Raw genomic sequence first — 18,187 nt, forward strand, 5'->3', positions numbered from 1 at the left:
AGCGTGATCAGTGTAAACTATTATTTTGGCTCCTACCAGGTAAGAACGAAATTTATCTAGCGCAAATACCACTGCTAGGAGTTCTTTCTCGGTTGTGGCATAATTCATCTGCGCTTCATCCAGGGTTCTGCTAGCGTAATATATAACGTGAAGCTTTTTATCCTTTCTTTGTCCTAAAACAGCACCTACAGCATAATCACTGGCATCGCACATTATTTCGAATGGTTCATTCCAGTCTGGTGTCTGCATAATGGGTGCGGAGATCAATGCTTGTTTAAGAGTTTGAAATGCTTTTAAACAGTTATCGTCGAATATGAATTCAGCATCTTTCATCAACAGTCCGGTTAAGGGTTTAGTTATCTTAGAGAAGTCTTTGATGAATCGTCGGTAAAAACCGGCGTGTCCTAAAAAGCTTCGTACTTCTCTCACGGTTCTTGGGGGTTGAAGATTTTTGATTACCTCTATTTTGGCTTTGTCTACTTCAATTCCTCTGTTCGAGATGATGTGTCCTAAAACAATTCCTTCTTGTACCATAAAGTGGCACTTTTCCCAATTAAGTACTAAGTTTACTTTTACACATCGCTCCAGAACTCTTTCCAGGTTTTCAAGGCATTCTTCGAAACTTTGTCCGTATACAGAAAAGTCATCCATGAATACTTCCATGATGTTTTCGAGAAAGTCGGCGAATATTGCCATCATGCATCTTTGAAAAGTTGCAGGGGCATTACACAGACCAAACGGCATTCGTCTATACGCGAAGGTACCAAAAGGGCATGTGAATGTTGTCTTTTCTTGGTCATCAGGGTGAATTGGTATTTGAAAGAAGCCTGAATAACCGTCTAAATAACAGAAATGTGAATGTTTAGCTAATCGTTCTAACATTTGGTCAATGAATGGTAAAGGGAAATGATCTTTTCGGGTTGCTTTGTTTAGTTTCCTATAATCAATGCACATTCTCCATCCCGATTCGATTCGTTTAGTTATAGTTTCTCCTTTTTCGTTTTCAATAACGGTTATGCCTCCTTTCTTTGGTACAACGTGTACAGGACTAACCCATTTGCTGTCAGATATAGGATATATAATACCTGCTTCTAATAACTTGGTTATTTCTTTCTTTACTACCTCACTTAGGATCGGATTTAGTCTTCTCTAGTGTTCCCTAGAGGTTTTACAGTCTTCTTCTAACATGATGCGGTGCATACAAATAGAAGGGCTTATTCCTTTAAGATCGGTGATGTGGTATCCTAGTGCAGTTGGATATTTTCTTAAGATATGTAGGAGTTTTTCTGTTTCGAGTCTTCCTAGATCTGCATTAACTATCACAGGTCGTTCAAGTTCTAAGTCTAGGAATTCATATCTCAGATTTTTGGGAAGTGTTTTCAAATCAGGGGTTGGTTTGTTAAGACACTGCGTAGGATCTGGTGTTATTGCTAGGCATTGTTTAGATTTGTCCTCTAAAAGATAGTCTGATGGTTTGTCTTCTCCTGACTCTGCTTCTTTTATGCATTCATCGATGATATCCATGAAGTAACATGTATCTTCTATTGCAGGTGCTTTCAAGAATTGGGAAAGAATGAATTCAATTTTTTCTTCACCTACTTCGAAGGTGAGTCGTCCTCGTTTTACGTCTATGATTGCACCGGCAGTTGCTAAGAATGGTCTTCCTAGTATAATAGGTGTCGTATCATCTTCTCTAATGTCCATAATTGTGAAGTCAGTGGGAATGTAAAACTGACCTATGCGTACGGGAACGTTTTCAAGGATTCCTACAGGATATTTGATGGAACGATCTGCTAATTGCACAGACATTTTGGTCGGTCTTAATTCTCCCATCTCCAGTTTCTTACATATGGATAAGGGCATAACGCTAATTCCGGCTCCTAAATCGCATAAGGCTTTGTCGATGACAAATTTTCCTATGTGACAGGGTATAGAGAAGCTACCCGGATCCTTGAGTTTAGGGGGCATGTTTTGGATTATAGCGCTACATTCGGCAGGGAGTGTAACGGTTTCGCTATCCTCAAGTTTCCTCTTATTAGAAAGAATTTCTTTTAAGAATTTAGCATATGAGGGCATCTGCGTAATAGCTTCGGTAAACGGAATTGTAACGTTTAATTGTTTAAGGAGATCAACAAATTTTCTAAATTGGCCTACATCTTTGGTTTTAACAAGCCTTTGAGGGTAAGGTATAGGTGGTTTGTAAGGTGGTGGAGGTACATAAGGTTCCTTCTTTTCTAGGGTTTCCTTATTACTCTCTTCCTTTTCCTTAGGTTCACTTTCCTCAGTGGATTTCTCAGGGTTTTGGTTTTCTATCCTTGGGTCAGACGGTCCTTCCACTTCCGTTCCACTTCTCAATATAATTGCATGAGCTTGGCTTCTCGGATTGGGTTGGGGCTGTCCAGGGAATGTACCAGTTGGTGCAGCGGTAGGTGCTTGTTGTTGAGCTACTTGAGATATTTGCGTTTCCAGCATTTTGTTATGGGTAGCCAAGGCATCTACTTTGCTTGCTAGTTGTTTAAGTTGTTCGCCAGTGTGTATGTTCTGGTTTAAGAAATCTTTATTGGTTTGTTGTTGGGAAGCTATAAAGTTTTCCATCATGATTTCCAAGTTGGATTTTCTAGGGGTATTATTGTTAGGATTCGGTTTCTGATATCCTGGAGGTATAGATGGGGCTTGATTTGGAGACTGTCCAGGTGCGTATAAAGCATTATTACTCTTATATGAGAAGTTTGGATGGTTCTTCCAATTTGGGTTATAGGTATTCGAATAGGGGCTTCCTTGAGCATAGTTTACTTGCTCTGTTTGGATTCCAGTCAAGAGTTGACATTCCGCAGGAGTGTGGCCTTGGATTCCACAGACCTCGCAATTCTGAGTTATAGCAACCACGGCTGCTGGAGGTGATACGTTTAAACTTTCAATCTTCTGGACCAAAGCATCCACTTTTGCATTGACGTGATCAAGGTTACTTATCTCGTACATGCCAGTTTTCGGTTGAGGTTTTTCCACTGTTGTTCGTTCGGTTCCCCACTGATAGTGGTTTTGGGCCATGCTCTCGATAAGCTGGTAAGCATCAGCATAAGGTTTGTTCATTAGTGCACCACCTGCAGCGGCGTCTATTGTTAACCTTGTGTTGTATAAGAGACCATTATAAAATGTGTGAATTACTAACCAGTCTTCCAAACCATGGTGTGGGCAAAGTCTCATCATGTCTTTGTATCTTTCCCATGCTTCGAAAAGAGACTCGTTGTCTTTCTGTTTAAATCCGTTTATCTGGGCTCTTAACATAGCTGTTTTGCTTGGTGGAAAATATCGGGCAAGAAAAACTTTCTTCAACTCGTTCCATGTGGTGACTGAGTTGGAAGGAAGAGATTGAAGCCATCTTCTAGCGCTATCTCTTAATGAGAAAGGAAAAAGACGAAGTCGAATTGCCTCTGAAGTGACACCATTAGCTTTAACAGTATCAGCGTATTGGACAAATACGGATAAATGAAGGTTTGGATCTTCGGTAAGATTTCCAGAGAATTGGTTCTGTTGCACAGCCTGCAACAACGAAGGTTTAAGTTCAAAGTTGTTTGCTTCGATTGCGGGCGGAGCAATACTTGAATGCGGTTCATCTTGCGATGGAGCGGCGTAATCTCTAAGAGCACGAGCTGGTTCTGCCATCTCGGTTAAAGAAGGAAAATCTTTGAGATCAGGAAGGTCTATAGGAGGGAGATTGTTTTCAGCACGATATTCCCGAATTCATCGTAAGACTCGGAGATATAGTTCGATATCGTTGATTCGTAAATAGAGCGGTTCGCCTTGAGAGCGAGTGCGTGGCATACAAATCAACGAAAGAAAGAAAATAGAAGAAAAAGAAACCTTAGTCTCTACAGCGTAACGGAAGAGTTACGATATCGATTGAATAAAAGTCCCCGGCAACGGCGCCAAAAACTTGGTCGCTCGACTGGGTGAGTCGAGAATGGGATACAAACTGCAAGTGCACAGTTCTATCGCGTAGTTTTAAAAGATATCGATCCCACAGGGACTTATGAATCGATATACCGTTATCTAAAGTTACTACGTAAATCTAAGGTGAAGATGTTTGATTGTTTGGGGAAAAACTAAGAGCTAAACTAATGTCTAGATTAAATATTAATAAAACGGATATCGGTATGTAATTCGTCAAAACTAGGGAATCAAGTCTTTGTCGGTTTCTTGGTTTTAAAATGAATCGTTTCGGTTAACTTTATTGGTTAAAGGTTCTATCTCAAACTCTCGCTCTGTTGAATAAACCATGATTTTATATTAATGTTGCTGTCACTTATAATTAAGTCAAAAACCATATTTTGAAAACAATAAAGTTGCAGAAACTCTTTTTAAGAAAATACTGACCGTTTTAAACACCCTTATCTCAAACTCTCGCTCTGTTGACTTAGGTTATATAATTAAATCCAAATGCTTAACTCTCGTCCTCACATTCAATCTTTAAAAATACTTTTTGGAAAAGGTCAGAATTTAATTAACTCTAAAACTTGCTCTCGCCCTGATCTAGAATTAATGCCTAACTTACACTGTCCAGTTAAAATCTCAAACTCTCGCTCTATTGATTTTAACTTCTTTATGTCTTTTACTTTTGTAAAAAATCTTGTTATTAAACCTGTAAGTTGAGACCATAAAAAGATTGATTTTGATTTTAAGTTTAGATAGACCGACTCAGTCTCGATCCCTTATTCTGCTTACTTTACATACCGATACCTAGGCAAATTAGCCAGACATGCTAAATAAACAAGAATTTATATCATGCATAAACAGACTCATTCCAGGCAGGCAATATGAATAAACAATAGAATAAAACATTAAAAATTAAATAACAATTAAAGAACCTGAATGCGTAATACAATGGTCTTGAACACTCCACCACAAGCCGGTAGGATTTGTTCTTCGATTCTTCAATTAAGCAGTAAAATAAATCAAGGAAATAAAACTCGAATATAACGTAAGGTTAAATCCGGTATAAAGTTGCACAGTAGTTTCCGGTGTAGAAACTATTACGCGAAAAAATATCTAAAAGCTAAAAACGGGAAAGATAAATTGCAAGGGAAAAGAGAAAGTAAAGCTTGCAAAAGAAATAAATAAAATGAACAATGCTGGAAAGGAAGAAAAATAAGCAAAGGCGTGAAAGGAAAATTTGGCAGAGCTTCCGCAAAACTGAGCGTGCAAAAACTCTCTTACGGCAAAGAGAGGAGATGGCTATTTATAATAGCCTTGGTAACTGCATTCCGTTCCCTACGAGTCTTCAGCATGGCTAAATACACGGCTTGGGAATAGGACACGAAGTCCTCAACGTTACTTCCATTCTTCTGAGAGCGTAACTTGCGCCAAAAAGCTAGTGGACTGGTGTGACGCTCGTCACACCATGTGTGACGTCCGTCACAAGGCTACTTCGCGTGACGCTCGTCACAACCCTTGTGACGCCCGTCACAGGGGCAACGTGCGCTTTCTTTTGGGCTGGGCTTGGTCTTGGTTATTTGTTTCCTTTTTATTGCTTTTTACACCTCCTTTTCTTCCCTTTTTCACTTTTGCTTCAAAATGGGTACCTGATGTAAATAGAAAAGAAATACTGCATAATATCTGATAAAATGGGATAAATTAAAGTAAATGATAATATAATCTAATTAAATTAAGTCTTAAAATGTGATATAATTTCATGTTATCAAACTCCCCCATACTTAAATCTTTGCTTGTCCTCAAGCAAAATTCAGTATAGAACTTGTTAAAAGTTTTAGCCAGATGAAATTTCAAAGCACACATCAATTCGTACTAGGTTGCGAATGGATTTTTGTTTAGGAGGACTTGAGTTTAATCTTGACATCAACAACCACCGTTACAACTTAGATAACCCTATTTTTATGCCAATCAGTTTCAAGTACCCTATGATAGCTATCCTGGTTCCTTTAGTCTTATTTTACCCGTTTTCATTCTAGCGAAATCACATTAAGCCCTTTATCTTTTCGCGCACATAGTGGAGTAACCGGTTAGTGATTATGATCCGCTTTTAGCTAGAAGTTCTGGTATATAAGTCGGATAACTTCATTATTCAGTCCATTGCAAATTGCGGGGGATCGAACCGTAGTCCGCCCTACCAAGTTCAGTACCAGATTCCTACTGAACCAACTCATAATGGATCTTTCGTATTGTGCTTTTGCATGATCTGCAACCTTTAGATTAAATGATCTGGTAAGGATCACCTAATTTAATTAGTGCATTTCTTGATATATTTATATATTTTAGGTTACTTTGGGGATCATTCACTTATATTCATCGGCTCTCCACGTAGTTTGCTATTAAGATGGTGCTGACTTCTGTATAAACTACTTGGGGTTGCCATAGAACTAAAAGTTCAAGGAATTGGTATAATAGGTACTTTATCCTGATCTAACATATTGAGGTTCTCAGAGCGTTGTTATGGTAATAATTTTGTTTTGATCTCACTCAAGTTTTATAAAGTAAGCAACCTTTATACTTATTGGGTGTGTTAAAATTTTTGTTATGATCTCACAATATTCTTTCCATTCTCATTTTTCAAATATGTACTCTCCCTTTCATTGTTATTTTTTTTTTTTTTTTTTTATATATAGGGAAAAAAAAAAGGGAAATAACAATGAAAGGGAGAGTACATATTTGAAAAATGAGAATGGAAAGAATATTGTTTCCCCCCCATACTTAAACTAAACATTGTCCTCAATGTTTTAAGGAAATGAAATACAAGATGGAAAGGAAAAAGAAAATAACAACTAAGGCTGCCTTCCGCCTCTGGTTCTTGGACCTGGTGATCTTTGACGTATGTCTAAGTTGTTGAACCTGCTAAACAACTCAGTAAATCGCTGGTCGGTTATGGCATTCCGAGCATCCTGTTGCTGTTGCATTTGACGCATCATCTGCATCATCTCTGTATTCTGTGCCTGCATTCCATCGATAGCATCCATAATGTCATCGTTGGTCGCAGGCCTTCTTCGTCGACGACGTTGGGAGGATGGGCCGGCTGCATTACTGGAAGGGTTTAGCGGGACTGATTGTTGTGTTGGCGGATGATCACCTTGTTCCATTTCTTCAAACTCATCTGTTTGCTGGTTTGTTTGTGAAGGCTCGGTGGTTTCAGGAGCGCTAAGATCGTAGAGGTGGCGGTCGGGGTTTGTGACATCAGTTAGGGTGGTATTGGGTAGCACAACACTCGGGACTGCTTGGTTGTTCACCATAAGATAATAGCCTCCGCCTACTCTGTTTTTAATCAGGCGGCTGGAGCGGCAATAGCTGATATCCATAGACAGGGGAGGTAGGGATTCTAAAGTTAGGTCTCCATTTGACCAACACATAAAAAGTTAGGTCTCAGTGCATTTCAAAATAGTCAGATGAATTGACTAATCAACTTCTCAAGTCCATGACTCATATCTTGATGAATTAATGATTGAGGATAATCAAATAAGTTCAAATGTGCATGAAATTAAGAGTTAAAGAACTTCCCTTGATTGTATTTGATCATGGGTTGAGGTTACTTCATGAGCAAGGCATTGTGGTGCATAGATGAATTAGGGTTTCTTTGGGGAACCAACCTCAAATCCTTTGACTTGCTTTGACCAAAATGATGAATTGAGATGCTAGGGAGGCATATTTGATGGATGAGAGCTTTGGGAACCATTACCATGCTTGCTATCATCTCTTCTTGACCAGGTCTTTGTACCAATGATCTCCTTGAAGCTTTAGACCTTGTGATTGCTCAAGCTACAAACAAAAGATGTTAGTGACATATTTTTGTGCTTTTGGTTAGTAAACAAAATAAGAAAAGCAATGATATACAATTCAAGCATGATGGGTGATCTCAAACCACTCACAAGGAGTCCCACCCAAAGGCAAGGGGAACCAAGATGCTAATGATCCTTGAGGCAATGCCAAATGCAATGTTATGATGCCATGAGGGATCTTAGGGACAAAATTGGGGTCTTATAGATGCCCCTATTTAAGGTCATTCTAACCGGAGAAGTGAAGGTTAAAATCTTCGTCTCGACGGGGTAGAATGGGCTTAAATAATAACAAAGAGACTAATTTTGGTCCCTAAGAGACCTCATGATGCAAATGTATGCATGCAAGTGGTAACATTCATTAGGAGTATGTGTCCACAAAGGCAAAGATCAGGAGAAAAAAAATTAACAATTCCCATGAGTAATTCATTCTATGGGGCAGAGACTCTAACGGGGAGTAAAGGGATGAAAACACGTGAGCAGGTCACGACTCAAAGCTTGGGGAACAGAATTCCAAAGGGAATAAATCCAATGGGAAGACTCGAGCTGACTCGAAGACGTCCGTATTGGGGAATATGCCAATACAGCCAAAATTATCCACAATGGATACTTCGGATAAAAATCCGGACTCAGGTGAGGATGATCCACTAAGGGACCTCACTGGGGATATCCAAAAAGGACTCTCCTAGGGAAGCAACGGGATGAGGTATTACCGATTACTGGGTAATAAGCTCAAAGAGACGTGTGATCTGAACACCGGTATAAGGGTGAGAGAACAACATGCTCGAGAAGAATGAATATCTAAGACCGATATAAGGGTGAGAGATATCAATCAACCAAATCATCTGAGGAAGACATAGAAAGGTATATTTCAACTCAGGAAAATCTGACTCCATAGGGGACAAAAAGTCATAATAGGGAGCAGAAGGAAGGAACACCAGGGATGCCGGTTACTGGGCATATAATAGGTGACCTACCAAAGCGTGAATCGGGGAATATTCCCAAAACACTCATCATCCAAAAAGAGGGCAAAAAGCAAACTCGATTAAGGGATGGACATTCGATTCCAAAACAAGGATACGAATCTTACTCAACTGGGGGAAGAACAAAAAGCTTCGACCAAAGAGTGCATGAGATATATTATCTATTACCGTTAGAACATAGATAATATACTCGCATGGAAGATTATCCACAACCGGTTACTGGGTTAATAAAGGATAAATCGACCGACAAAGAGAAAGGCATCGGGATACTAAAACTAGGTAATAATGATGACCATTCAAGGGGAGCAACAAACATTACCGGCAACCGGTATGAAGGATGATGCTGAGGATAAAATTGCCTAATCAGAGCAATTATCCAAAAGAATGAGGGAAATATCACCACCGAATATTGGATAATGATAACCGTCAAGGAGGGGATTACATCTACCGGATACTGGGTAGAAAACCACGGAAAAGTAACCGTCATCGATTAGGATGAACAAGAAGGTTAACTCCGCAAAGGGGAGAAAATAGGGTTTACAACTACCGGTATAAGGGTAGAAAACCACAGACTCTGCCGAGGATAAGATGAATAATTACCGATTACTGAGCAATTATTTATTTATACCACGAGGAAGTACAGGAAACAGTCATAAGAGGCCAATTTAAGGTCAAGCCAAAGAGGCAAACTGAATCAATACTCGTCCTAGTGAGGATATAACTCAATAGGGAAACCCATCCCAATATATGTGTTGGGAGGAAGCGAAAACAACCGTCGTCCACGAGGATATAACTCAGTGGGGAATGCGGAAGGAAAGATAAACATTTTCTGCTTAATGGGCTAACTCTACATTGAGGGATCAAACACCGATATCTGCTTGGGAAATGTATTACCAACTAGCAGAGAATAACAAACAAAGATATATGACAAACAATGCAATATGAATATCCAAATGTTTGAAAATTATATGCACATATGCGTGATTTATGTATGATGAATGCTGACAAACAGACATTTCTAACACAATCGGGCTTCACAGGAATAAGCACACAAACATCCGGTACTACATCTCAAGAGAGAAAACCAGGATCAACGGAGAGTATCCAATCTGTCGGGAATCAAAGATACCAGGAAGCAAAGACCTCCGCAGGGGATGAATCATTGGTCATTCCCACTGGGGAAAGGAATTTATTGCACAGATAAAATCCGCCATATAAGCAACTCCACTGGGGAATCTATCTAAGGGATAAAGGGATTCTGGGGATCAACCACCAAGTGCAGTACCCACCAAGGAGATCACATCTGCTGAGGAGAAAAGATTGCTACCCCGCTGAAGGGGAGAGTGGTGAATATCTCAACAAGCATACCACTCAGGGCTCCGGAGGAAGAAAATACAGTCATGCCAGGAATATGAACAAATGTCTTACCCTGTTGGAGATCATACCATCCTTGGGAGAGCACTGGGGATCTCCTAAGTATCCTTTTCATCACTGTGAATGTTCACCTTGTTTAAAAACAAGTTATGAAAAATTCATTTTTTCAAAACAATGATATTTTCTCAATTAAAAGCATGCAAAACATTTGTTGAATAGAAACAAATAAGAGTGCAAACAATTGGATAAAAGGCTCAAATTTATTCGATGGAATGGTAGTCTGCAAATGGCAAGACTCCATAGATCTATACAAGTTTGAAATTGGTGATATATATTGGAAAAGGGCTACATTGAACATAATGACCATTTCTCCACCAATTCTGAATTCGATGTATTCGAAGCTTCGGTTGAGGACGAATGAGCAAGAAGTTCCGACGAATGACAGTTGTAGAACAAAGTCTTGTCAGAATGCAGTTACTTGCAAAATACCTAATTTTTGCCTAGATTGCCCCAGGATGAGGTACTCAATCTAGCGGGATACATATATTCATTTTTTTTTTGTGTCTCTAACTTTTGCCTGGATCGCCCTTTCGGGTTTTCAATCCACCGAGATACTCATTTTTGCCTAAGCCGCCCTTTCGGGTTTTCAACTTAGCGAGCCATTCTGTTTTTATTTTTAGGCGAAGTATTTCTTGACTGCATCTGAATTCACATGACGAGTAAGATCCTCTCCATCCATAGTTGTAAGTATCAAAGCACCGCCTGAAAAGGCTCTCTTAACAACATATGGACCTTCATAGTTTGGATTCCACTTGCCCCTGGAATCGGGCGCGAAAGACAAGACTTTCTTGAGCACAAGGTCACCTTCTCGGAACACACGAGGCTTGACCTTCTTATCAAAAGCTTTCTTCATTCTCTGCTGATATAACTGACCGTGGCACATGGCAGTCAATCTCTTCTCTTCTATCAAATTCAGTTCGTCATAACGACTATGAACCCATTCAGCATCAGTCAACTTGGCCTCCATCGAGACTCTCATTGATGGGATCTCCACCTCTATTGGGAGTACAGCCTCCATGCCATAAACAAGAGAGAAAGGGGTTGCCCCTGTTGAAGTGCGGACAGACGTCCGATATCCGTGCAAAGCAAATGGCAACATCTCATGCCAATCTTTGTATGTGACAACCATCTTCTGGATAATCTTCTTGATATTCTTATTGGCAGCTTCAACAGCCCCATTCATCTTGGGTCTATAAGGAGAAGAATTATGATGCGCGATCTTGAACTCACTACACAGCTCTTCCATCATTTTGTTGTTCAAGTTAGATCAATTATCAGTAATGATCTTATCTGGCACACCATATCGGCATATAAGTTGATTCTTGATAAACTTCACGACCACCTGCCGGGTCACATTTGCATACGATGTCGCTTCAACCCACTTGGTGAAGTAGTCAATTGCTACGAGAATAAATTTGTGTCCGTTGGACGCTTTCGGCTCTATCATGCCAATCATGTCAATTCCCCACATAGAGAAAGGCCATGGTGATGAAATCACATTCAGAAGTGTCGGGGGAATATGAATCTTATCCGCATAAATCTGACACTTATGGAATTTCTTCACGTATTTGCAGCAGTCCGACTCCATTGTCAACCAATAGTAGCCTGCTCTCAACATCTTTCTAGCCATGGCATATCCATTGGAATGAGTACCAAATCAACCCTCATGGACCTCAGTCATTAACAGGTCTGCTTCGTGTCTATCCACGCATATGAGCAGAACCAGGTCAAAATTTCTCTTATAAAGTACATCACCATTGAGGTAGAAACTGCCTGATAATCTCCTCAAAGTCTTCCTATCTTTCACAGATGCCCCAGGCGGGTAAATCTGGCTCTGAAGGAAACACTTGATGTCATAATACCATGGCTTATCATCTATCACCTCTTCTACCGCAAACACATGAGTTGGCCTGTCCAAGCGCATTAAAATGATATTGGGAACTTCATTCCAAAGTTTAACCACAATCATCGAAGCCAGTGTAGCAAGAGCATCTGCCATCCGATTCTCATCTCGAGGAATATGATGGAAGTCAACCTCAGTAAAGAACGTTGAAATCCTCCTCGCATAATCTCTATATGGAATGAGACCAGGCTGATTCGTTTCTCATTCACCCTTAATCTGATAGACAACGAGGGCCGAATCACCATATACATCAAGATGCTTGATCCCTAGATCAATGCATTCCTCTAATCCCATAATGCAGGCCTCATACTCAGCCATATTATTCGTGCATTTGAAAGTTAGCCTTGCTGTAAAAGGAATATGTGTGCCCTGAGGAGTAATAATCACTGCCCCAATACTATTTCCATACTGATTTACAGCGCCATCAAACACCATACTCCATCTGGAACCAGGCTCTGGCCCTTCATCGAGTGTAGGCTCATCGCAATCTTTCATCTTCAAATACAGAATCTCCTCATCTGGGAAGTCATACTGAACTGACTGATAATCCTCGATCGGCTGGTGTGCCAAGTGGTCAGCCAAGATACTTCCTTTAATAACCTTCTGAGCTCGATACTCAATATCATACTCAGATAACAACATCTGCCAACGGGCAATCCTCCCTGTTAAAGCAGGCTTCTCAAAGATATACTTGATTGGATCCATTCTGGATATCAACCAGGTCGTATGATTTATCATATACTGGCGTAAGCGCTTAGCAGCCCAAGCCAAAGCACAACATGTCTTCTCAAGCATCGAGTATCGAGACTCACAGTCAGTGAACTTCATACTTAAATAGTAGATGGCGTACTCTTTCTTCCCTGACTTGTCTTGCTGACCCAGGACACAACCCATTGAGTCTTCAAGAACAGTTAGATACATGATCAAAGGTCTTCCTTCCACGGGCGGAGACAGGATCGGAGGTTTAGACAGATACTCTTTAATACTATCGAAAGCTTTCTAGCAATCCTCGGTCCAATCATGGGACTGATCTTTCCGGAGGAGCTTGAATATCGGCGCACATGTGGCAGTCATGTGGGATATGAATCTAGAAATATAATTCAAGCGGCCAAGAAAACCTCAGACTTGCTTCTCAGTTTTCGGCGCAGGCATCTCTTGTATTGCTTTGACCTTTGCAGGATCAACCTCAATACCTCTTTCACTGACAATAAAGCCCAATAACTTGCCAGAACGGACTCCAAATGTACACTTGTTGGGGTTCAGACGGAGCTTGTACTTTCTCAAACGTTGAAAAAGCTTCAACAAATGCTCTACATGTTCAACTTCCGTTCTTGACTTAGCAATCATATCGTCGACATATACCTCGATCTCCTTGTGCATCATATCATGAAACAAGGTGGTCATAGCTCGTTGAGACGTGGCTCCGACGTTCTTCAAACCGAAGGGCATCACTCGATAACAGAATGTTCCCCAAGGTGTGATGAATGTTGTCTTCTCCATATCCTCGGGTGCCATCTTGATCTGGTTATATCCGGAAAATCCATCCATAAATGAGAAGACATTGAATTTAGCTGTATTATCTACCAACATATCAATGTGTGGTAGAGGAAAATCATCTTTTGGACTAGCTTTATTCAAGTCTCTATAGTCCACACACATCCGGACTTTTTCGTCTTTCTTAGGCACGGGCACAATATTGGCCACCCATTGAGGATATGTAGAAGTCACCAGAAACCCTGCATCAATTTGCTTCTGAACCTCCTCTTTGATCTTCACTGCCATATCAGGATGAGTTCTTCTGAGCTTCTGCTTTACAAGCATGCACTCAAGCTTCAAGGGTAGGAAATGTTGCACAATATCTATATCTAGACCGGGCATGTCTTCATATGACCAGGCGAAGACATCGACGTATTCTCGTAGCAATTCAATCAACCCCTTCTTAACAGACTCTTCCAGGAGTGCCCCAATCTTCACCTCTCACACACAATCTTCAGACCCCAAGTTGACTGTTTCCATATTCTCGAGATGCGGCTGAATGATCTTCTCTTCATGCTCAAGTAGACGGGTAATCTCGTCAGGAATCTCTTCAACATCATCTTCTTCTGCCTCAAATACAGGGAACTCAAAATTGGGAGATAATGTTGGATCATTATGTTCAATGGGTTTGATCAACCTGCATAATGATTTTGGATATGAAAAGCTTTAGAATTCAAACAAGGCAATTATTATGCAGATGAAAAGATTGATTTTATTCTATTTTTTAGGTTTTATGTGATCACCAATTTCATGTAAAAAGCAAAAAGGGAAAATAATTGGAAAAACAAACATTTAACATGCATTTATTGAATGAAAATATCATTGTATTTATGTGCCAACAATGTCATCACTCCTCCTTTTGGCATGGGAGAAGGGTTTTTAAACAAAGTGATCATTACTTCGACTTATGGATAACTGTTGGAATGTCCACAACGACCCAATTATTGCAGATTCCCCCAGGGATGATGAAATTGCCAGAATCCTCTGTATCTTCTTCCAAAATAGCAGCAGCTTCTTCGCCTTGACTGGTCTGGATGAAACCTCCACTCTTGAACAGCCCTTTGGTGTTGAAAACCCCAGAAGAAAAGCCTATGCCAGCCCGGGACTTGTTGTCTTCTAGCTCAATCATTTTTCTTAAACCAGCGGTTGCACCACGCTCGATGGCCAACTTTGCGTCTTTGTGGGAAGCAAATGAAGGAGTTCTCTTCTCAATAGGCTCAGCAATAGATAAAGCTTGGAAAGGAGTTCCAACTTCATCCTCAGCATCTATATATGAGAAGGAAGACAAATGGCTAACCAGGAGAGCCTTTTCTCCCCCTACCACCACCAACTTTTTATTCTTCACAAATTTCAGTTTCTGGTGTAGGGTGGATGTCACGGCGCCTGCCTCGTGAATCCATGGTCTGCCTAAGAGACAGCTGTACGATGGGTGAATGTCCATAACCTGGAAGGTAATCTGGAAATCACTCGGTCCGATTTTGACTGGGAGGTCAACTTCCCCAATCACCGTTTTACGCGACCCATCGAAAGCTTTCACAACAATTCCACTCTGCCTCATGGGAGGCTCTTGATATGACACTTTCGAAAGAGTGGTTTTTGGCAATACGTTCAGTGATGACCCAGTGTCCACCAGCACATTGGACATGGCGTCGTCTTTGCAGTTCATAGATATATGTAGAGCCAAGTTGTCGTCCCTTCCCTCCTCGGGGAGATCAGAGTCACAGAAACTCAAGTTGTTACAAGCAGTAATGTTTGCAACAATGCTATCGAATTGTTCTATTGTGACATCATGATCTACATATGCCACATCCAAAACTTTCTGCAGAGCCTCTCGGTGTGGTTCTGAATTTAAAAGCAATGATAACACTGATATTTTGGATGGCGTTTGTAGAAGCTGGTCTACAACATTGTACTCACTTCTCTTGATGAGCCTCAGCATCTCATCACAGTCTTCTTTCACATTGCCCCTTGGGCCAACAGAAGTAGGAGTTATCAATGTAGAGGAGAGCTTAACAACAGGTGCCGGATTCGGTGTGCTCACTGCATTCCTCATCGTGCGTTCAACAAAATCAGCATTAGCCTGAGGCTTGGGAGGTGCTGAAAACACACGGCCGTTGCGGGTCAAACCACTTACATCTGCAATGTTAACAACAGAGGAGGATGGTAAGGACACTTCTTTCCCACCTTCTACAGCGACAACATTGTAGCGATAGGGAATTGCTTTTTCAGAAGAGTATGGTACAAGATCGGCAAGCTTGATGATCAGTGCAGGAGACGCCTTCTGCTTGCTACCATCATACTTGATGATAACAGGCTCGGGCATCCGGAAGACTGGGGAAATTACGTTGACCTCAGGCTCATCTTCGTCAACATTCCTATTCTGAAGAATCTCAATGACTCCTTCATCCAGCATTTCCTGAATATCCTTGCGCACCTGGCGACAACCCAATCGGTTAACAGAGCATACTCGGCATCTATCATGGTCGTGCTCATAATGACTGTAATCACATAGAAAACGATGCATTTCGACAAGAGACTGTCGAATCTGACTGACATATTTGACTTTGTACTTGCTAGGGCAGCCCTGGACCATGTTGACAGATTTCCCATGCTCGGGCAATGGGTTCTTCTTCACATCAGGACCTACGTCCTCGAAACACAGAATGCCACACCTCACAAGGTCTTGAACCTTGGTCTTCAAAGGGTAACAATTTTCCATGTCGTGGCCGGGAGCACCAGAATGATAAACACAATGTAATTCAGGCTTATACCACCACTGGGGGTTAGCAGGTATAGCCGGTGGGTCTCTCAGAGTAATCAACTTCCTCTCTATAAAAGAGGGATATAATTCTGCATACGTCATTGGAATAGGATCGAAAGTGACCCTTTTCCTCTCGTAACTCGTGCTGGTTTGATTACTGTTTCGAGGCTGGTAGGCATGCTGCTGCGGACGGTGCTGTTGTTGCTGATATTGCGGATGTGGTTGCTGATTGTTGCTATGTTACTGATATTGTTGATTGTCTCTGAAAATAGGTGTTATATGAGCCACGTGGTGCTGGTTACCGGCGGGACGCACGGTCTTCCTCCTCACAGAGGGTCTTCTTGGTTTCACATGGGAAGTCACAGCATGTGCCTCTCCATCTTTCTTCTTTGCAAACGCCCCATAACGTTTGGCAGAAGAGCCTTCTTCTCTGGTTAGACGTCCTTCTCTAACCCCTTCTTCTAAACGCATCCGCATATTCACCATCTCGGTGAAGTCAGAAGGAGCGCTAGCAATCATCCGCTCATAATAAAAAGAACTCAAGGTCTTCAAAAAGATCTTAGTCATCTCTTTCTCTTCCAACGGGGGTACGATCTGTGTTGCTAACTCTCGCCATCTCTAGGCGTATTCTTTAAATGTTTCCTTGTCCTTCTGGGACATGGCTCTCAATTGATCCCTATCGGGAGCCATATCCACATTATACTTGTACTGCTTGACGAAGGCCTCGCCAAGATCATTGAAGGATCGGATGTTAGCACTGTCTAAACCCATATACCAACACAGAGCGGCACCGGACAGACTGTCCTGAAAATAGTGGATGAGCAATTGGTCATTGTCGGTCTGAGTCGACATTTTCCTGGCATACATGACCAGGTGGCTGAGAGGACAAGTATTTCCCTTGTATTTTTCAAAGTCAGGGACCTTGAATTTCACCGGGATCTTCACATTGGGGACCAAGCACAGTTCGGCAGCAGACTTGCCGAAAAGATCCTTCCCTCTGAGAGTTTTCAATTCCTTGCGAAGCTCAAGAAATTGATCATTCATAGCGTCCATCTTCTCATAGACATTTGGGCCTTCAGATGGCTCAGAATGATAGATGGTGTCGTCTACCCTGGGCATGGTATGCACGACAGGAGGAGGAATAGCAAGGACCGGGCTAGATGCCGGCATAGAAGCAAAGGTAGGAGTAAGACCCTCAGGCATGAAATTGGGAGGCATCCCCCACGGGAATCCGGCTGGCATGGCCGTTGGAGTAAAGTATGCACTGACTGCAGGCATAGTTGAGGAGACAATCTCAGAGATAACTATCCTCTGGGGAGGAGTTGAAGGCGTCAGAGAAGACTGGCTCTGGGAAGCCAAGAATGATTCCATCAAGGCACTTAATCTGGCCACTTCCTCTTTCAGCTCGCGGTTCTCTTGTTCCAGGTGATCCATCAGTCTTGAAATATTGGCTCTAGTGTAGTACCGGTGAGTCAGCTTGTCTTCAAAATAAATGAAGAACAACAGAGTTAGACCACAGGACAAGAAGCCGGGAACAAAACCTGCTCATGCACATGATGCATGCAATGCTTGTGCATATGATTTGTTTTTTATTTCAAAGGAACTCTAGGGTTTTGTTCGCAAATTTTGAAAATATTAAACATTTATCACGTATGGAAATATCTCATCAAATAATATAAGAGGAAAGAAGTACAGCATTGTCAATCATATACAAGAGAAAAGGAAAATAATCATCCTACGGATCCCTAGAAACAATCATCTAAAGCTCGGGACACAGGAAGATAGGATGCAC

The 18,187-nt window shown here is 41.3% G+C and overlaps 1 pseudogene; it reads left to right on the forward strand.

Moving 5' to 3' along the window:
- Positions 1-3,178: 3,178 nt before the first annotated feature.
- On the forward strand, positions 3,179-3,278 carry LOC127116480 (uncharacterized; annotated as a pseudogene).
- Positions 3,279-18,187: the final 14,909 nt, after the last annotated feature.

This window comes from Lathyrus oleraceus, chromosome 1 (assembly GCF_024323335.1).
Source record: "Lathyrus oleraceus cultivar Zhongwan6 chromosome 1, CAAS_Psat_ZW6_1.0, whole genome shotgun sequence".
Classification (NCBI taxonomy): domain Eukaryota; kingdom Viridiplantae; phylum Streptophyta; class Magnoliopsida; order Fabales; family Fabaceae; genus Lathyrus; species Lathyrus oleraceus.